Source organism: Passer domesticus, chromosome Z, assembly GCF_036417665.1.
Source record: "Passer domesticus isolate bPasDom1 chromosome Z, bPasDom1.hap1, whole genome shotgun sequence".
In the NCBI taxonomy this organism is placed as follows: domain Eukaryota; kingdom Metazoa; phylum Chordata; class Aves; order Passeriformes; family Passeridae; genus Passer; species Passer domesticus.
The window spans coordinates 81,376,075-81,398,155 of NC_087512.1; the positions used below are offsets into that span (position 1 = coordinate 81,376,075).

At 41.6% G+C, this 22,081-nt stretch overlaps 1 long non-coding RNA gene across 2 annotated transcripts; it reads right to left on the bottom strand.

Annotated features, from left to right (window-relative positions):
* Window positions 1-2,536: 2,536 nt before the first annotated feature.
* LOC135290893 (uncharacterized) lies at window positions 2,537-8,613 on the bottom strand. 2 transcript variants are annotated; one of them, XR_010353724.1, is made up of 4 exons: window positions 8,334-8,613; window positions 7,107-7,290; window positions 3,669-3,921; window positions 2,537-3,566 (listed from the first exon to the last, which is right to left on the bottom strand). It is a non-coding gene; the product is annotated as an uncharacterized LOC135290893 (long non-coding RNA). The 2 variants fall into 2 exon arrangements; XR_010353723.1 differs by having other exon boundaries at window positions 2,537-3,921.
* Between the last annotated feature and the right edge of the window lie 13,468 nt (window positions 8,614-22,081).

The following is a 22,081-nucleotide window of genomic DNA, read 5'->3' on the forward strand; positions in this document are numbered from 1 at the left end:
AGAGAAAGAGAAAGAGAAAGAGAAAGAGAAAGAGAAAGAGAAAGAGAAAGAGAAAGAGAAAGAGAAAGAGAAAGAGAAAGAGAAAGAGAAAGAGAAAGACAAGAGAAAGAGAAAGAGAAAGAGAAAGAGAAAGAGAAAGAGAAAGAGAAAGAGAAAGAGAAATTTGCAGCCAGAAAATATAACTCCTCATCTGGGCTGGATCACTGCAGCTGGGCTGAGTCTAGCAAGACCCACATGAGCTGCACGCAAACAGCATTTATATGTACATTGTAACTGCAAATTATGTTGCAGTCCGATTAGATTTACAGTGATAATAAAGTCTTGCATCCAGCGAAATGACCAGCAATGACCAGTAATCAGCATTAAGGCCATTATTCAGCTATAAATCCAGAAAATAACGGGTTTTTTCCAAACCTCCTCTTCCATTTTATTGCAGGGGTTTTTTTTACATCCTAGAGATAAATTTCAGGCAAGCAGGAGCAATGCATTGAAACAATTCTCTCTTCCAAAGTACTAGGCAGGTTAGTAAAGGTTACTACAATGACTTCAGGAAAATTAAAATCATACCCTCGTTTATGTACTTGCACTCCAGAGATATAAAGTCTATGTACTGTGCAAGAAAACTTCATATCAGTTAATAAAGGACAGATTATAATTTTTTTAAACCTGTTGATTTTTCATTCCTGGTATTCTCAGTGTTATTTCAGTGGTTGTATCATAAACAAAGTAAGCAGATACATGGGAATGGCTGTCTGAAGGAAAATGTGTATTATCCTACTCCTCTCTTTCTATCAGGAATAATCCTTTCCTAATGAATCAAAAGAGGACATGACTGTAGTCACTGACCTTCAGGAAGGTCCTTATAGAAAAGGTCAAATATATATAACTTTGCACAAAAAGTTCCATGGACTTGTCCACCTGTAGATAAAACCTCTAAGTGTGTGTTGTACATGTATTCACACACATGTACATATGTGACTTAATAAAAATGGTAAAAAATCTATTTTTTACCCAAGTACAGCATTTGACATTGCTCTACTTGCTGACACCCAGGTATGGAATTTTGCAATTATCTCTGTAAAGAAAGCTGTCCAGAGGTATTGTTGCAGGGCAAATATCTCAAAAGCCTTAGATTTGGATAGCAGATGATACTTTGCCCTCTCAAAGGATGTTTATTTGCAGCAAAGAGTGCTAAATGGTACTGACAACAAGCAAATCCTGTATGGCAAATTTTGTACCGTTCAAATTCATGGAACATCAGTGAGACTTACACATCAGCAAAACTGATGAGAAGAAAACAGAAATCATGCTGATCTCACAGGGAAAAACAAACCACAGCCCCAATGGTTGTAAGTACTATTTTTTGATTACTTACATGATATTCACCTGCAAGACAACAGGACAGTGTAGAAGACATTGGAGTATCTTCAAGATTATTGTCACATTTACAGGCTACTAGACAGGAAAAGTGTCTTTCCACCTAAGATCATCTTTTTGGATTGGAAAGGACCTCAAAGGCCATCCAGAGCCACCCCTGCCATGACAGGGACACCTTCCACTGTCCCAGGTGGCTCCAAGTCCTGTCCAACCTGGTCTTGGACACTTCCAAGGACAGCCACAGCTTCTCTGGGCACCCTGTGCCAGGGTCTGCCCATCCTCACGGAGAACAATTTCTCCCCTAAGCTGGCTTAAAGCTGTTCTCCCTTCTCCTCTCACTCCATTTCCTTGTCAAAAGTCCCTCTCCATCTCTCTTGTGGTCTCTTCAGATGTTTGCCATTGTCTGTGGAGCACACTGGCCTGCAAAAGGGAAAATCTACCCCACAGGTGCTTTGTAATTGTGAATTCTGCACAGGCAAAGACAGTCAAGCTGAACCTGCTTGAATTGTAATGCTTTAAAAACTGTGGCCAAATCTGACACTAATCTGAGACTTCTTTGAGGAGTTTAAAAAGACAGGGTGGGTCTCAATGAAGCTTCTAATTCAACAGGAGGGACCAAACCTGAATATACTGCAATGGTGGATGATAGATGTTAGAGCTGTTATGCAAAAACTGTATTGGCAATAAATGTAATACTAGTCATCCTCACAATCATAATCACTGCATCCTACTTCATCCCCAGCCTGGATCAGCCCAGGGGTGCCCTGGCCCAGGTGCAGCACCAGAACTTGTCAAACCTCAACAAGTTCCCACCTCTCCAAGTCCCTCTCGTTGCATCCCTTCCCCTTCTTTTTCCACATAAAAAAATTTGCAAATCGCTAGTAAAAATGAGCTGAAATCATAATCAGGGAAATTGCAATCCCCCCTTCCAAATTACCTATGAAAAAATCAGTTCCTTTGTCCACCTACATGGGCAGTGAATTTTTAACAGAATTCTTTATACCGTATGTACAGCTTAGGTTCATCAGTGCTCAAAGGAGTATTGTTACTGAAATTTATGGATCTCCCAAAGCCATTACATCTTGCTTTGAGACATGCCTCATTTTTATGTGTGTTGAAGTGCTTTTCAAAGTAGGAATCGCAGATGCTTTGCACATTTAATAAATTGATCTCTCCCAAGTTTTAATTTATGCTTTGTTAAGTACTGCTCCTGGCTCATGCATTACTCAGTCTCAACGTCTCTGCAGATTTGACTGGTTCCAGGTCAGCAGATCTTTCTCACTCCCTGTGGCACACTTCTGCTTTTCATCCTTGTAACAGACACATCATTACAGAACTGGGATTGCAAGATGTCAGGGGGGTTGCGTGGCAAAGCACAGACATGTCATTCCTGTTGCTGCTGCACAAACTATACAAATATATGAGTTTTGAATTTTAAAACAGGTAAGTCTGCCTGGGGAGAATAAAACACTTATTATTCTGCTTCTGAACCTTCAGAGAGAGAGGGGAAAAATTGAAGCTGCAGATGAATAAACGGGTGGCAAACTTTATAAACAGCAAATTTATATACATATATATATAGATATATATATAGTTTAAAACAGATTAAAATAGCTGTAATTTTTCATTTACCTTCATGATCAGCATTGATTAGGTAATTATGATTGAGATTTTTTTAAATGAAAATCACTTTAGTATAGTCTCAGTACAAAATTAGGATGGCATATCAAAGTCAGATTTCTTTTGATCAATCACTTGGAACAATGTAGAAAGTGAAAAGTATTTGTAGGTAAGTGCAAAGCAGGTGAGACTTCTGGTATCTGGCAAACATTTTTTACTTTTTTACTTTTGCACCTCTCATGTTACAGATGATAATTTTCTCTATAAAACCTCTCAATCTGCAGAAAGTAGCTTCTCGTAAATTACTTGGGCAGCAACAGCCTTGTCCCGCCCAAAAGAGGCAATTAACTTAAATTGCTTGGTTTTATTTAAAAGAAAACAAAAACTGAAACCAAAACAACCACTGGAAGTAGGGGAAAACCCTGGCACTCCCACCTTCTGAAAGGCATTTATATTTATCTGTGTTATTCCCCACCTGGACACAGGCACACTCAAGCAGCCAAGGCAATGAATTTTCCTCTGGAATACTGGGGTATCAGCAGCAGGAGTAAAAAGTTGTTGCAAGAGCTCTAGTAAAGAGAGAACAGCTGTCACATTCACCTTGAGAGGTTTAGTGAGACGCTGTCTCTGCCCTAAGTCCTTCCCAAACCATTCCCAGGCCTTTCCCAAACCTTTGCCAGTGGCTCTGTCAGGTCAGCAAGTTCCAGGTAAGGTCCAGGTCAAACCTGATTTTCCAACGTTGTCTTCTGCACGGCCAAACTCTTCCTTGATAACCTCCAGACCTTTCAGGCTTATCTCTACAGACAACTGGCAGTAATTCACATTTCGTGTCTTCCACCAAGATCTCGACTTTGTTATTCTTGCTTAGGCCAGGATAAATCAAGAGGAAAGGTCTTGGAACAGGGCTATATAATAGTGTTAAATCTAAAAAAATTAGAAAAGCAGGGATGTTTATTAAATATTAAATAGATGTTTCCAGATTTTCTTAAGACTGTTACAGTGGCTGGCAGGAAGAAAAACAGCTTAACCAATATTAATATACCTTGGTTTTTACATAAAAAACATTACCAGTGTCCTTTTTCTCTTATGTTTTAAGTACATTTTCAGAGCTACTACTGTAGGGACTTTTTTCTATTACTGCATTAGTTTCCAGCCTCAGGTAATGTCATTTTTTTTCTCCCCCTCTAAATACAAAACAAAATTATTTCCTGGAGTTCACAGTAAGATGGGATTCCTGCAGTTTTTCACAGAGCTTTAAACGAGCTCCAGCCTGCACAGGGATGTCCTTCATGCTGTCATGTACACTGGCCTTTCAAACATGAAAATGAGGAAAAAGTATTTGCAAGTCTCCAACAACATAAGGAGGAAATAATCCTAATAATTCTTAATAACCAGGTATTGAGTCCAGCCTGCCTCGGGGGAAAGGATAAAGAACACAGCACAGCTACTGACTGTAGATCCCTCCTCAGGAAAAGGAGGAACTGAGTGCCATCAGGAGCTTTTTTAACCAGACTTCCACCATCCTCACGTTTTCAGGAAGGATTTTCAGCTGTCATCGTTTCCTGGCCCAGGATGCACTGACAGCCCATCAGGTCCTGCAGCCTCCTCCTCTGTAAGGTCTGTCTCTTCTCATATCAGTCTCAACTTCTTTTTCTCACATTGGAAGGCCAATAAAAACTTTAAAGTATCCTGGCCAACATTATCTGCTTTAAAGATAACTATCTCAGCCCAAGTTTCCTAAACTGTAATTTATACTTTGATATATGCTTTGATAGTGGAAACTGAACCTTGGGATATCTTATCCCACCATCTTATTCCAGAAACTGACTTGCAAAGTAATTACAAAAATTGATTAAATGTCGGTAAACACCACTGTATTGAACAAAAAGGATCTTATTTTAAAGACACTTGTGCAGTTCTTTTTTACTTTGGAATAAAACCCAGAGTATTTGGTATATTTCTGTATATCTATCACTCCCTTTCCCAAGAATCTTTGTTGTGCAAACAGGATTTAATTAATCTTCACAAACCTGCCTGAAACATAATTACTATCTTTTGAAGATAAGGACAGATTTATTAAAATAGCATGTCCCACTTTAATTCAAATTTTTTTTTCCCATCCACAAAAACAAAGGTAAAGAAGAATGTCAGTTTTATAATGGAGAGAGAACATGTGCAGGAAAAGGATTATCTTTGTTTATTGACGTGCTGTTCAATCCTCCACTTCTAGCTGAAAATTTTTCTAAGCACTCTGCCAAAAGTCTTTGGTGTTCCCTGTAACACAGTGCAGATGGACACTGTGACATGGGGAGGAGAGTGTAGGAAGTGGCACCCATCACTGGAAAGGTCATACCCAGACTGAACTGGACTCACTAAAATGAAACCAAATGGAAATAAAACCACTTTGGATTTGGTTTGGGGTTGTTGGGTTTTTTTTGTTTTTTTTTTTTTCTGTTGTCCCTTCATCAATTTCTGAATCAATTCCTCCATTGGGATGGAATCAGTCAGGGTTTGTCTTCCTACCACGGTCACTTCCATCCATAATCAGGCAAAATGTGTCCTTTCCTATACAAGACTTTCCACAACCAAACATCATTGTGGTGATTCGAATCAAAATCATTCCGGTTCCTCTTTCTGGGGAATAAAGATGCTCAGAAACAGGATAAAAATCTCCTGGCTCCTCTGAAAAAGGTAAGAAATATTTTGGAAATGTCATACTAATTTCTTAAACATTTTGAAATGTTTTTCCACATTATTTGGGGTTAAAGTAGTCTGCCATTTTTCTGCCACAGCAAATTCTACCTTCAATTTCCTTTCTTTATTGGAGAAAAAGGATTGTCCCCCTGGAACTTGTTTGAGCAGCATTGTTTCCCTCAGACCATTAATGAGGGTTGGTTTAAAAGAGGTGCACCTGATCCTACTGTCATTGAACTCAATAGACATGGATTGGCTGAGGAAAAGCCCCAAAAAAGTAAATTATTTATTTATTTTACATATTTTCAACATCCATCTCCAGTTAAACCCTCTGGTCCCTACACATTCCTTACCAGAAGATTTTTCCATTATTGCAAGAATAAATCACGTTCAGTGCCACATTTACTTCTCGGTTGATATTGTAATGAATTCAAGTTTTCAATATTAAATAACTCAAAGAAAATATTAATGTTCATATCAAGTAACTTTTAATGACTCTTTAACAAATTCCAAGTACTGTTTATTCTTGTGAGTCACTGCAGCTCCCCAGATTTTAGCAAACTCACAGCCTTGGCCTTCAAGTTACACATGAAAGGGCCAAGTATCTTGTTGATTTTGGACTGCAAGGTGCCAGAGTTCTGAGAATTTAATGGGTTTATGTTCTGAAACACAGGTGACAAATATTAGTCATGACTTTATATTTTGGACACTGCATATCCTATTTTGAAAAGACAGCAAGTTTGGGGTATCTGAGCTGGAACAATCTATGTAAAACTTACAAGGGGGAACATGGCAAGGCGTTGCTGAATGCAATACAAAAAGCAAAAGTGGTTTCATATTTATCAGAGGAATCATAGAATCACAGAATGGTTTGGGTTGGAAGGGATCATAAATCCCACCCAGTGCCACCCCAGCCATGTCAGGGACACCTTCCCCTGTGCCAGGCTGCTCCAGCCCCAGTGTCCAGCCTGGCCTTGGGCACTGCCAGGGATCCAGGGGCAGCCCCAGCTGCTCTGGGCACCCTGTGCCAGCCCTGCCCACCCTGCCAGGGAACAATTCCCATTGCCAAGATGCCAGCCAGCCCTGCCCTCTGGCCCTGGCAGCCATTCCCTGGGTGCTGTCCCTGCAGCCCTTGGCAATTGTCTGTGTCCATCTTCCCTGCAGCCCCTGCAGGCCCTGCAAGGCCGCCCTGAGCTCAGCCCAAAGCTTCTCCTGCCCGGCTGAGCAATGGCAGCTGTGCCAGCCTTTGCTGCCAGCAGAGCTGCTCCGTGCTCTGCCCAGCCTGGAGCCTCCTCCGGCCTGGCTGCAGCAGCTCCAGCTCCTTCCCAGGGCCGGACACATTATAACATTATACTGAGAAATTCACCAATATCCCTGCAATTAAATTAATTCCAAAGGGTAAAAATCTCACTTACCCAAGATGGGACATTTTCTGTTTAATAATAAAATAATATGAAGTCTCAGGCATGGGCATAAACAAGTCATTTACTACTTGGTGAAGAGGGAGCTTGCCTTCTCCAATTATTATGAAATTATTTTTGTGTGCTCCATGCATTTCCAAAGACATTTTTGCTTTCTGGTCGTTCATTAATAGGGGCACTGCAAAACATAAAAGACTCTCCATAAAAATGTATGACATTATACTGTTTGAAACCATCAAACCTTATAGCATAGTTAAAATATAAAGTGCAAATAACTTGCAAAATCTTTTGCAAGCAGTGCCAGCTAAGGAAGAGGCTGCTCTCAGTCAGCTGTTTGTGCTGCTGGATCATGGCACACAAGGAATTATGTGTACCACTGGAAGAGAAGAAAGCCTGTGACCAAATCAGTCTGAAACTTTCAGAGGAAAACAGGCTTGTGAGGATTGTTTTTTCCAGGTTCCATCAAGTTTGTGGGCTGTCCCCAGCATTACTGAGTAAAGACCCCCAGTGCCTGTAGCCAAATGTGTCAGCAATGCAGGGAAGCACAGCTTGCTTTTAGGTACAAGATCAACAGATCTATCTCAAGTAGCCTCAGTGATGTGATTTTCTTCCCAGTACTAATAGAGAGTAATGGATTTATTAAGAATGATCTCTCCTTGATTTGTTTTTCAGAATAGAAATAAAAATTAGCACCAGAAAAACCCATTCTGGCAGTATACAGAAAATATATTTAACAATAAAATCTTATTTTAAAAGGTTCTTGTATTTCTACAGTGAAGTCACAGAATCTTTTAGATTGAAAAAGACCTCCAAGATTCATAAAGACCTCCAGATTTTGACCAGTCTCTGCTTTGTCAGCCAGACCGGATCACTGAGAGCCAGGTCCAGCCATTCCTCTTCCTCATTCCTTCTACAGTTCAGAACACACTGCATCAGTCTGAAATTTTTTTTCCTTTTTCCCCTCAATCTGCATGCTGGCCCACTCTTTCTGATCCTCACCAGCTCCTGATCATTCCTAAATTCCCCTGTCACACGATTTTAACAATAAATACTCCAGCTTCGTTAGTATCTCTCTTCACACTCTTTTTCTTTACAAAAGGTCACTGTTCTTCCCAAGGTAATGAAAATTGAACCAGGTCAACAAATCTTCCCTCATCTTTGTTCCTGGGATGCTCTGTACCCTCAGTTTTTTCCCCACATCATCTGCAATGAAAAATTTACCTTTTTTGTCATCTCCAGTATGTTCTCAGAGGTTTCTACATCCTCTCTTAGGTCATTCCCTCAGCTGTCAGGGCATTCAACTCTGCCACTCACAGTGACTCCAACACTTTCTGCCTGAATTTTCAGCAGCAAAACTGACATTATGGACCAGGCTGTTTCTTTTGTCCCCTGGAAAATGATTCTATTTTTTCCAGCCCGCTTCAAAAAGTGACAGGACATTGCTTTTGATGTCTTGTGGTTAATGAAGATCGCCCAGGAGTGAGCAGCTAACTGGGGGCCAGGTCCTCTCTTTGACTGGTAAATGCCTCTGGCTTTCTTCCAAACTCGTTACCACAGATTTACAACACTTGTAGAGCGAGAGGTACAGCTGGCCTAGTAAATCCAGTAATGCACAAATGCTGACAAAATGACAAAATTGTCACCATTTACGTGAGTTATGCTAACTTCAGGATTTCTGGCTATGCTGGGAGAAATGTGGAGCTCTATATATAACATCCACCAGTTTAGGGGGTTTGCTGCTTTTTTGTTATCAGGGGCTTAGCAATAAAAACACAAAATGTTCTTGTACTCCATACAACAGACAATAGTAAGGCCTCGTGCCCTCCAGCTGCAGTCTAGACCACATCAGATTTCCTCCAAAAGGACAAATCAATGGCCTGTGTGACATCTTTCTGCTAAGGAATGAAATTCTGCCATCAGATATTTCCCCAGGCTTCAATAGACTTCAACAGGAACAGCGCGTTCCCATCCAAAGTCAGATCTGACCCTCACAAATTGTGCTGTTCCTCTCTACATTTTGGAGAGAGCATCAATGCTGTCAGTAAAAGGGGAAAAAAGAAAAAGAACCGTGCCAAGTTTTGCCAGAAAATTTAGCAGATTGTAGCATGCAACAGCTTGGACTGGGTATGTGTCAGAACTGTGAGCAGGAATCACTACAAAAATGAAGAGTGGTTATTTAGGGAGGTGGGGGAAGCCAGACTAAGAGACTTAACAAAAATATTTTGTCAAATGTGTGTAGCACCGAGCTCCACACCCCCATGGCAGGACTGCTGCTCGTAGTCAAGCTGGAAGTCCAGGGACGGGAAGGGAAGGGAAGGGAAGGGAAGGGAAGGGAAGGGAAGGGAAGGGAAGGGAAGGGAAGGGAAGGGAAGGGAAGGGAAGGGAAGGGAAGGGAAGGGAAGGGAAGGGAAGGGAAGGGAAGGGAAGGGAAGGGAAGGGAAGGGAAGGGAAGGGAAGGGAAGGGAAGGGAAGGGAAGGGAAGGGAAGGGAAGGGAAGGGAAGGGAAGGGAAGGGGTCCCTGCCCATGCAGCAGGGATGGAACAAGTGGTCCCTCAGACTGAAGGTGCCTTCCAAGCCACTCCATGATTCTGTAATAGGGCTGTTGTATTCCCCAGTTGCTGCCTATGAAATCTTCTGCTTTGGAAATCTCTGCCATGGTGCAAATCCGGGCTGGTTAAGGGAAACCATTTCCAGCAGATGGCAAAACAGGCAGAGGAAAGAAGGGACTGCAAGAAGGTGACCAAATTGGTCTGCAGCTGCTTAAATATCCTTCCTGAGCCAAGGGTGGTGAGGTTCCAGCAGTATGACAAGAATATGGAACCCAAATTTAGTAGAAATAGCAGCAGCCACAGGCAAAATTTACCTTTTCATTCAGCAAATTTATCTTTGGTAACTGCTGCAGCACAGCTGTCCACCACAAGGACTCAAATCAACCACAGAACTTGTCACCAGAGTCTTGGCCAACCTTATTTGTTAGTAAAGGCACTCTTTTTCCTAATAGGAACATAGAATTCTGTCTGTTCCTACTCTAGCTTTGCAACAAATGGAATTTTAAAATAGTCGTTCAACACTATCAGTTTGTAATGTCATGGATATTTCTTCCTTTTCCCTGGTAAATTTTACAAACAATTTGCTCACCATACTTCTAGTCAATGTTTTGTCACCCCTGACAGCAGATCAAAAACTCTTTTCCAAATTTCCCTACATTTCCCTTCCCTTCAGCTCAGAGAAGTCCAGGTGATGTTCTGCAAAACAGAGGGACCATTTGGCAAGGGCAGTAACAACAAGAATTGGCAACCAACAGCCAGCAACAGAAGGGACCTTTTCAGTAAACATTTTCAATAAATTCATAAATAGCCAAGCCAAAAAGAGAGGAAAAAAGTGCAGTCAGATTGGTAATGCCCTGGAGAATAACAGTCTGATTGTTATTTACAGGATGGAAAGGAGCTGGGGCTTTGTTACAGATACTCTGAAGTTTGCTGTTTTTCTCTCTCTCTGATCTCACTCACTTTTACATGTTGTCATTACAGGCATCCACACACCAACAATCTGATAGCAAGCATGCTCAGCTCTCTCAGGCAGCAACTGCTGCAACATTTTGTTGATGCTCTCTCACAGTGAGGAATTTGTGCATTTAAAAAAAAATAAAATCAACTTGATTTTAAAGCCTGCTGTACTAAACACACCAGTTTGTGTGCTCAGTAGATTAAATAATGTGCCAGATAAAGAGCATTGCTCCACGCAGACATCAAACCTCAGGCTACATTTTAATCAGAACCAAATACTGCAACACCAACTGCATGGGAGGAGAGAAAAATGGCAACTTTCAAGTTTAAATAGCTCGTTCTTCTTATTGATGTCCTGTGCTTTGGGCTTATAAACTGACAGTTGTGTCAGTGCAGGCACTCACTTCCCAGGTGAGAGAAAACTTCAAAACTCAGCAGGACGCCCTTAGGAAAGGGATATAATTGCCAAATTAAAACCTCCACTCCCGCTCTCTCAGCCACAAAGAAAGCAGGATGCTTCAGCTCACCAGTCAAAACACTTCCAAAGGAGAAGTGCTCAAAAAGAAAAATCAAAATACAGTAACAATAGCCTCTGATATCTATTTCCATCTCCACTTATGGTCTTACTTCCTTATAAAGGAGTTGGAACAATAATTTCAATTAGTCTGTCCTCCAACCACAGCAGAATAACATTTTTATAGCATTTAAAATAAAACCACAACCCATCTAAAATTACAGCTTGTCCAGCAAGAAATAATCTGAGACTACTGAACTGCAGAAAAAGAAGCCACAGCGGGTGGTAAAAGATGGGAGAGGTAATGCTGCTTCTAAAACATGAGACTGCACAACACAGGGATGACACAGCCTGTCCTTTTGGGGAGGGAAACCATCAAGAGTGTTCAGCCATGATCCCATTTCATGTATTTTCTATTTAATTTTTATCTCATGGGCAGCTTCAGTTGTAGCAACGACTGGCTCAAAGGAGCTGCAATTCATGCCAGGAAGTTAACTCTTAAAAAAAAAAAAAAAAGAAAAAAGGAAAAAAAAATCCAAATCCTCTGATAAAAGGAGAAAAGAAGAAGCCAAATAAATGAAAATTTTGGCAGATGTGTGAGGAATAGGTCAAATTCATCCTTGGTATAAAAATAGTCTGCTTTGCCTACATAACTACAGAAAAGAATACAAGTCACCATTTTAAACATAATGAGCAAAATGTGTTCTCTTTTTACTGGATTGCAATTGATCAGCCCTTGAGATACTTAAGGGAGAAAAAACCCTAAGTCCAGCACTCCAGATTTCATGATATTACTCATCACTTTCACTAAAGATAAATGCAATTGTGTTTAATGTTTAGAACATTTATTTGGTAGTGAACACAGGCAAGGCCAAGTGAGCATCCCCAGATTTTCACCATGTCTTTGAAAATCACCACTCCACAGCAGCTCAGTTCCCTGGGAAGAGCCAATATTCCATATTCCTGCACACCCCCCACCAGTGAGCCCAGGCACTGAGATACTCCAGAGGCAAACAGAAAACCCAGGCTGTGAAGGAAGGGTAATTGCAAACACAGCCAGGCATGTTCTTACTCACAGAGAAGCTTGGATCCTGTGATTCAGCCAGAAACACTGGTGCTTACAGGAATTAATTTCAGTACGCTGTAATATTGCTATAAAAACGGGTCAAAAAATAAAATAAGTAAATAAATAGATAAGCCCAAAGTGTAGGCCATTTTATCTAATCAGCTGCTAATGGCTTTGCTGCTCAGACAGGGTTAATCAGACACACAAAATTATTTCCTGGCACTTTTGGAAAGCTTCTCCAATGATGACTCCAGCAAGACGAAAGGTTTCAATTTTGCAGTGTTTATACTGGCCTAAAGCACATTAGGTTTTATTTTATCACACCCTGTGGGACATATTCACTCAAAAGTCTTTTTTTAAGACAGCTTAGAGCAAATCTAGCAGCCCAGTCTGACTCTCATCTATGAACACTGAAGCAAAGATTAGTAAAGAATTAAACAATGAAGTAGAACGAAAAAACTTGAATAAGTACATTTTGTAATAACAGCACAAGTATTTATTTTGTACATGCTTTACAGTGAGTTTTCTGATCAGAATTAGATACTTGGAGCATTGCTAATTCTATGGAATAGTGTGCTAAAGCAATCAGACTGCCTGGAAAACACATCTGGAGCAGCATTCCTGAGGTCCAGCATGAAAATCCTGAAGGGAAAATGAGGAAGAGTGTGGGAATGGCAGGTGGGGAACTTCTGCCACTGGGAAGAATCCAAAGTTCTCCAGGCCCAGTCCCAGACAAGCCCTGCACTGTCTTCCATGTCCCTGGGGTTTAACTGCCCCAGCTTTGCTCTCCCTGCATGACCTGGCAAAGGCAAAGGGGTGTCAGGGGCACCAGAGCCATGCAGGCTCAGGTCCCTCATCATTGAAACACAGCTTTAAAATCATCAGTTTCATGTGCACCTCATGGGGGATTTACATCTCTGGAGTGAAGTATAAAAAACTGATGCTCAGGGTCTCATTCCTCTCCAGACTCAAAGTTTTTATGTGTCCTTTGCAATAAGCTTATAGACTCCCAGAAAATTTTATTTCTTAAATGAAATTGCTGGTTTTTTAACACATGCTTCCATTTAGAGATTAACCCCCATGAAAGTAAGCAACTATACTGTTGGGAAGAAGGTGAACAATTATCACAATTCCACATTTTCCACACACTGATATAAAGCCAACTGTATAACAGCCCTACAGGGAAATAATGAATATATTTTTGCCCTGTAGGCAAATCCCCAATATAGCTTTTCAGAAATATGTTTAAAGCATTTCTCTGTGCATACACTCAAGTTCCTTGAGGTTTTAATGAACTGCTTAATTGGGCACTTTCCCCAATATATTAATTAGATTAAGGCATTTGTGGAGCAAATGTTATTCGTCCTTACTTAGTAAGTCATAAATTATTAGCCAGCACTGCCCTGATGTTGCTGTATGGAAGGATTTAGGTGATGAACTCATGATGGTGAATTAAGAAATCCTTCAAAGACAGAATCCCAGGATATTTGGGGCTAAAGGGGATGTCTGGAGATGATCTGGTCCAATTCCCCAGGCCAGGCAGGGTGCCCTGGGCAGGGGCCCAGCCCCGTGCCCAGCTGGGGCTGCCATGGCTCCACACAGGGACACTCCAGGCCCTCCCTGGGCAGCTGCTCCAGGCCTCTGCCCCTCCATGGACACAAGTTCTTCCTCCTGCTGCTGCCCCTGCCTGCCCTGCCTGGGATGGCCACTGCTGCTGCTGCTGCCCCTGGCAGCCCTGAGCAGAGCCTGGCCGTGCTCTGGCAGCCCTGGCAGAGGTTTGGCTGGGTGGATGGAGGGATCCCCCTCGGTGTTCCCTTCTGCAGCCTGCCCAGCCCAGCCCAGAGCTGCTGCAGAGCCCAAATCCTTTCTTCTAAATTTTCTAAGGCACACCAGAAGACCAGGACATCACATTTCTCAAATGTGAATTCTTCCTCAAGGAGAAAGAGAGTCTTTCAGGAATGTGCCCCCTCTTGAGCTGTGCCCTGTTTCAGCTGCTGCTAAGACACTGTAAGATTTAATTTAGTTTAATTTCTTTTTTTAACACTCCTCCCAGTCTATACCCCTGCCTCGCCTGTGTCCCTGGAGCATGCAGCAGGTATGGAACAGGCCCATCTTCCCAGACTCCTCAGACTGAGATTTCTAACAGTAGCTACTAAAGTTTTGTTTTCTTATGATCATGTTGGAATTCCACAGCCACGCTTTGGGCTCAATTAATATTTTCTGCATGAAGCCCCTGGTTTCAGCCCAGAAAATTGGGAACAGGCTCTAACAACTTTGACGAGAGAAAATGCTTGATCCAGTTGTGTAGGAAAACAAGTTTAATATAATAGTAAAACAACAAACCAAATGGGGTACACAGTACGAGGAACAAACCAGAAAAAGCGAAGGTCCAGGGCTTACAGGGGTATTTATGCAATTCAGAAAGGGGAGGGGTTAAGGCAGGGTTTAAACAGAGGCTCCAACAGGAACGAGTGATCCAGAATATTACAATTAACGCAGCAAAAATTGCCCAGTGGTACCACAGAGAACGTGGAACTTTCCAGCAATAATTTGAATAACAGAGCTGGAGAATCCTGGGTAGCAGATCCTGTCTAACTTACAGAGGGTTCAGATTGAAGCTCTCTTCATTGTCTAAACAGACCCCAAACATCTGCACTTGGAATTGGGGACTCTGGCTACTGGACACAGGCTCTGTCTGCAGAACAACCTCAAATGCATAAAAGAATGGGTGGGGACTGTTCCCTCCTGTCCTCAGCAATACAACAGCCAGAAGAAATGAGCCCCTCTGGGCTCAGGGAATAGGAATTGCTGCTGTACAGGAAGACAGCAAGACACATCTAAGTGGTTTAAATAGGAATTAAATGGGATCCTAATGCTCAGCATTATGGGGCTGGACTGGTTTTCTCTTGATGAATGAAGTTCTGTGTGAACATTTATCAGCTTCTAGATATTACACATAATTATGGTTCATATAATGCAGTAACATTCTGGCACCATCCATGTGTGAATTCTTCTCTTCTTTAGTTGTATGGGATACTGACTGATTTTTGGGGGAAAAAAAGGGGGAAAAGGGGTGTAGATGCCCATGGGTCTATTCTGTAACAAGTAGAATTCATTTTTTAACTCTTTATCTAAAATTCTGGGCATAGGTACTGCACAAAATTCACCTGAATTCTTTCACAACTCCTGATTGAGAGAATTGTGAATTCAGTGAATTCACAGGAAATTGTATTTTCCTTTCCCTCTAATGACCCTCCCCAGCCCTCTGAGTGCCAGTCACTCTCTTTGAAGTGGGACAGACTCAAACTATGCAGGATGGCCACAAAAAAACCCAAATTTCAATGCTCCCTGAGGATTTCAGGGCTCTCTCAGAGCTGTGCTGGGCTGCCAGAGCAAGGAAAGAGGCACCTGCAGCTCCCCTTCCACCAGGGCCAGGGCTGCCAGTCAGGAAGGAAAATAAATCCCTCCCTCCTTTAAAACCTGGGGGCCTTTGGTTTGTGGAGCACAGCTACCAAAAATAGGCTCCGTGGCTCCTAAACAACAGCAGACAAAGCAAAAGAAGAGAAAACAGTTATTGTTCCTGGTAGGTGGTGGGGGAAAATCATTTGCATCTCTTTATTTTTACTTATTATTTCTGTTTATTGAATATTTTTTTTCATTTTTACTTCACTAGCATATACATAAAAGGAATATCTGCTTGGAGAAGGGGCATCTTTAAGTATCTCTTTTTGTTCAGGATTTTTGCTAAAGTTGCCCTGCTTCAAAAGCTGTCTTCTGAGAGAGCCATAACCCTAAATACATGGCCTGTCCTGGGACTTTTCCTTGGAAGAAGACATAACTTACAGCTTATCAGACAAAAGAAACCCCACCTTTAGCTCATCTAATAACTTTAGAATTTGGGGAGTTTTTATCTTCTTTATTCAGGCAGGAGAGTTTGAATTTCACCGTCCTAAAAAAAAAAAAAAAGTTGCAAAAGAGTTTCCAGGTGAGTGGAATCACTTGTATTGTTCACCACTGTTCAACCATGCTTCCCCTGCTGTATATTCAAACACAAACAATGACTAAATTCAATGTCTCATCAATTTTAATTTTTTTTCTCCCCCTCATTTCATGCAGTGGGATTCATCCGAGCTGAACCACTCCCAAAAGAAAATCTCCACAGATCAAATGATCTTTTCTAAATCCAGCACTGCTTTATTGGTGCAGACAAGACTCCACACCCTCCTTTGAGCCCAGACCAAGGTCAGAGTCTCACCCCAGCCCTGCTGCAGCATTCCTGAACCCTCTGCATGGAGAGGAAGCAGGAAGAGTGAGCACTGCTGTCATATGAACTGTAAATAATGAAGATAAACCATTAAATTATATAATTAAATTTATATAATACTAATTATTAAAGTGCATTTAAAAAATATATCTTGTCCATCTGTACTGTGACACTCTTCTTTTGGTGAAAGGTGCTCTGAAAACAGAGTCATTGAGGTTGGGAAAGACCTCCAAAATTATTGAGCCAAACTTTCAGGAGATCCCCACCTTGCCATCCAACCCAGAGCCATGCCCAGCCATTCCCTGAACACCTTTTTATTGCCACCACCTCCCTGGGCAGCCCCTTCCAGTGCCTTGCAGTGAGGGAATTCCTCCTGATGTCCAACCTGAATCTCCTCTGGTGCATTTGAGGCCATTTCCTCTTCTGCTCTTGATGAGAATTTGTGTTCTCCTCTCTTTATCCGTTGGAACCCTGGGAGTTGAAAATTTCAAACTTTCTGTGCTGACAGGCACAGACCCCAAGAGAACATTCCATTGACCTCAGGCTGCAGAGAGGGCTTCCAAAATTGATTAATAGCACCGGGATTAAGGGGGTGGAGTTGGTTAGAATGTGTGATCTCACAGGGTGGAAAACCTAGAAGTTTGGAGTTTTAGAATATAGAAATAAATATGAAGCCAGATGGAGGTTTTAGAGTGGAGGCAGGTTGTTCTTCTTAGGTTAGGTTGTTCTTCCTCACCTTCATCTTCCTCCTTCTCCACAGGTTTGGGTGGTGCTTTGTAATTGGACAGAAAATTTTGCATTGCAGGCTTTGAGGGATCAGTTATTGTGTTAAAAGGGAAAATAATTTAGGTGTCACTTCTTAATTGGATATCTTAGCCTTAAGAGACCTTGTAACAAGAGATATTTGGCCATTTTGTGCCTTACTAATAAAAGACTGCAGAACTCACTGCTGTGAGGCTGTAACACTGATAAGAAACAATAAAAACCTGAGTCTGAACATGAACTATCATCTCAAATACCTTCAGTCCTGGCCTGGCAGAGGTAGAAAAAGCAAGCAGAGAACCCACACTTACCCTCCCCAAATCTCAAAATCACCTGCTGGACCCACAGGACAGCTCAGTCCTTGCTTGAACCCTCCTCTCTGGAGCAGGGATGCTGAGTGAGACACGGCCACCAGCTTTGGGATGGCTTTTTAATAACCTGAAAGTTTAGTGGGGTAAGGAGTGACTTCTGCAGTCACAGACACTCCAATAAGGTCTTAATTTCATTAAATTCTTCACCTAAGTGGATAAGGTTGCTCATCACAGCCTAAGAAGAACAGGGTTGGTTAGGTAGAGTGCAACACACATGCAAAGATTTTATCTCTCTTTATTTTGATAATACACTCACTGCCACAGATGGAGCTCCCACAGCTTCCCACAGGAAAAGTAAAAAGCCGTGTTCTGGAGGGGAACACTCCAATTAGAGCAGGAAATCTTCCTTTTTCCTTTAGGAAAATGCCGGTTCCATGAGATCAGCATGCTCCCTCGGAACGTTTTGATTTCATCCCAGGCTTTGAGGGAAAGCAGCTGCCTGGTTCTGGGCCAGTTTCCCAGCTGGCCCAGCAGCCCACCCTACAGACAGCCAGGACAGAAGCCAGGGGGTCAGGGCTGCTCCACTCTGCAGCCAAAACCCCCTGTTTGCACAGCAAAAAACCACCCAGATGCCTGAGGAGCCTCGTGCTGCATCACTGCTGTTCTGAAAGCAGGTGGAAGTAAAGGTTTATGCCAACACAGAGCTATTTTAATTTTTTTTTTTTTTTTCATTTCCCACAGACCAGACACATTGAATGCCATCTGATTCTGTACCACCAGATGCAGCCATCACTGGGTTTGGTTTGGGATATATAAATACATTAAATTTATTGGAGGTGATTGGCATCACATTTACAAAAGACTCCAAGTATCCTGTAGAAACGCAGGAGAGAAACACACAAACAAAGCCTAACTGAGCAGGATTCTTCTTTGATACATGCCAAGTGAACAAAGTTGATACTAAAAATAAAACAGAAAAAACCAACCCACAAACAAAAAAAAAATGCAAGCAAACAAAACAAAATCAACAACAAAAACAAAACAAAAAAAAATTAAATTTAAAAAAAAGAAATTGTAATAAATAATTACTCAGAATAATTCATTTAGCACATTTCAGAGAGAGGGAACCATCTTGGTAAAAAGAATAGGCATGAATTATTAGCAAGTTAAAAGTCATCCAGGAAAATGTCTTGGCAGAGCCTGTGGTTTTTTTGAGCTGTGCTTCAGGCCCTTCAAAGAGGAATCCCAAGAGTGCTGAGCAAAGGCTGTAATGAAGTCTGGGCAAGTGAAAACCTTCTGTCAGAGAGTCTAGAACAGCTCAGAAGTGAAAGGACACAGTAATAATACAGATATTACTCCTGTCTTCCAGCTGCCATATTTGCTGGTCAGTAAATGACGCCATAATTAACAAAAAGTAAATGGGATTCAGCACAAGAAAGTAATTGCCACTTCACCTAAGGCAGACTTTAAATTATGCATATGCTGGTAGGTGGGAGCAGGAATCAGGGCACCTCCATGACTTGAGGAGAATCAAGGAAGACTTTTGCCCCCTCAGCTCACACTCAGGGATATTATATATATATATATATATATATATATATATATATATATATATCACCTTTGTTATTCTTCTGCTTTAAGAGGACAGAAAGTATCAAAGAAACAAAGGAAAACCTGTAGCTTTCCTCCTGCCAGGTTTTTAAATAGTCATAGGATGATTAAGGTTGGGAAGATGAAATACTTGCAAGGTGGGGGAAAAGTTTGTAATAGAGAGTGCTCATTGCCATGAAAAGCCACAAACAAGGAACACTGCTGGGGAATTCAGGATGTTACCCAGGGATCTTCCCAGCCTGCAAACCCTTTAGCAAGCTGTAAGGACCAGCACTACAGAAAAACACGGCTCAAAGGCTCAGCTTTTGAGGGATTAAAGCTGAATTTATTGAAAATAACATTTGTCCTGTAACTATTAAAGATCTGATCAGGCACAGCTGCACTGTGCCATGGAGATCACACACAACAGGGCTCAGCTCTAGATTTCTGCTCAATTGGCTGAAGATACCTGAAAGAGAGATTCCTCTATGAGATATTTGAACTGAGTGCCTCAAAAGAAGGATCTCAACCCAAGAAATCCCTGGACATCCCTCACAACCCAATTTCTCCACCCCTTCCACGATGGTTTTTCCAGAGCTGATAACTGAGCATGGAGTCTCCCCATCCTTCCCTGGACCCCTCTGTTTATTCTCTTTTCTCTCTAAGGTGGCAGCTTCTCTTAATGAACCTGGCTTCCTCATCCTCTGGGACCTTTTTATTTTCTAGGGAAAAATTCAGCACAACCAGGTGAAAGTTCACTGCAGCCCAAGGCTTGGGCAAAGGTAGCTGCTGCTGGTGAGCAGCTTATGCTGAACAGGTTCCCTGTAAATGATAAAAATGTTGCATGTAAGTGCAAGCCAAGTCCTACCTAAGCAGTGCACCAAAATCACAAACAACTGAATAAAGCATTGACACGCGTGGAAAACAAATTGCCTCAAATCTGGGGCCACAAGAAAGGCAGAGACCAGAAATTGCTGTGTTGAAAAGAAAGCCCATGAATTAATCATGTAAGAGTACTAAAACGTTATTAGTTTTGAACACTGAAGGTGAAAGAACATTTGTTCACCAAAGGTCGTTCTCCCAGCTCAGGGGGGAGTTTTAAAGAACACATGTTGGAAAATTTGCCTCAGTGTTCATGTTATTTCACCCCTGGGCATCGTTTGCAGTGTAAAGAAATTAGTCTGGTAGCCAATGAGCATCCTGGTGTTGAAACCCTCCAGGAAAAGTCAGCATCACTTAAAGTAACAATACCTCACTGCTGGTGCTCACAAGTATTTACTCCTTATTACAAAAAAAATAAATAAATAAAATTATCCCAGGCAGGAGATTGAACAAGGCAGACTGATATAGAAACTACAGATCTGCTGCCAGCAGAAGAAAGGGAAATGCAACTGTGAATCTCTGAGCCATCACCTTTGGGAAAGGGGAGAAAATTAATGACAGCGTTGCTTTAATGGGTGGAGGAGAGTGTGAGCACACGTCTGGAAAAGAGGATTTTCTGAAACAAACTCGGTGTGAACAGGGCATCCCACGCCCAGCCAGGGTTCCACAAGGGTTTCTGTGGAGGAAACACATTCAGAGTGGCTGTGACAAAAGGACATGGTGAAACAACTAAGGAGAAAGTCTGACTGCAATCCAACCTCCTCTCACTATTTCCCTGTCAGTTCCAAAGGAAAGTTAACATAAAGTAGCTTTTTCCCATTTAGTTTTATTTGAGGGAGGCAACAGTAATCTCCCTGGAATTTGGTGCCTCTCCAATGTTTATCACACCATTTATCATCCAGATTTCCAACTTGCAGAGATGTATCATGCGAAGCACAACTGTTAAATCATGTTACACTTCTGGCAAGAGATTCCATTTATTGTACATGAAAGGGGAGTCCAGGGGCTGATTTATTCAAATGGTTGCATTAGTTACTTAATCTGACCTAAAAGGCAACAAAAAAAAAGCTTTAAACTCTGATAAGGTACCCTGCATGAATGTTTCTAACACAAATATGTACTGAAAGTTATTTTTAAAACTAATATACTGTACTACTGTGGAGCATTTTTTTTTTCAAAGGTACACTCCATATACTTGGGGGTTTTGCCACTATAATTTTATGAAGCATCCTTTAACATCCCAAATGGACACTTTCTAATTCTCCCTTTGCAGAACCAGAATTCTCAAGGAAAACTCTCCCAAATACTCACTAAAATAATGGATTCTGACATCCCAGCTCCTGGAAGATGCCTTGAAGGTTTTCCTAAAAAGCTTGCGTGCACTTTCTGTATAGACTTTAATATATACAAATAATATACCAAAAAATGCAATATATACAATTTGTAATTACAAATAATTACATATTTCCAATATATGCAAATTATGCATGAATATGTACATTAATATGTGGAGGTTCTTTTGTATTTGAACACAGCAAAAAAATAATGTAGTCACTGTGAGAAATCCTGTACTGGTCTCATCACAGACAGCACTGAGTGTTTAGTGCTGTGCAGCAGCTCCTCTGTGTGAAAAAAAGGAGCAGCATCTTCCCCTGCTCCCCATGGGAAGAAATCAGTGGCTGCAAGCACATTTCAGGTATTTTGTGGGACTATTTCACTACTAAAAGAAAAAAAAAAAAACAAAACACTTATTTTCTGTATTGCACAGCAGCCTGACAGGTGCCCTGCAGTTTTGCCTGATAACTAGCTAAGGACTTTAATAGTTGAACAGCCTCAGAGCAGCATCCCCAGCACTAAAAGTCTCCAAATCTGAGCTGTTTGAACTGCAGGCTCCTAAAATTTGTGCCTGAAAGAAGAACAAGGAACAAAAAGCACCAACCTAAGCATTCCCTGGAGGCAGGGGGGTAGGGGATGGGGAGACAAGGACCTGGAGAAGCTGACTGATTCATTTTCCACCACCTGAGAGGTGCTGCACTGTTGGAACCCAGGACATCCCTCTGGGTGCCCTGGACGG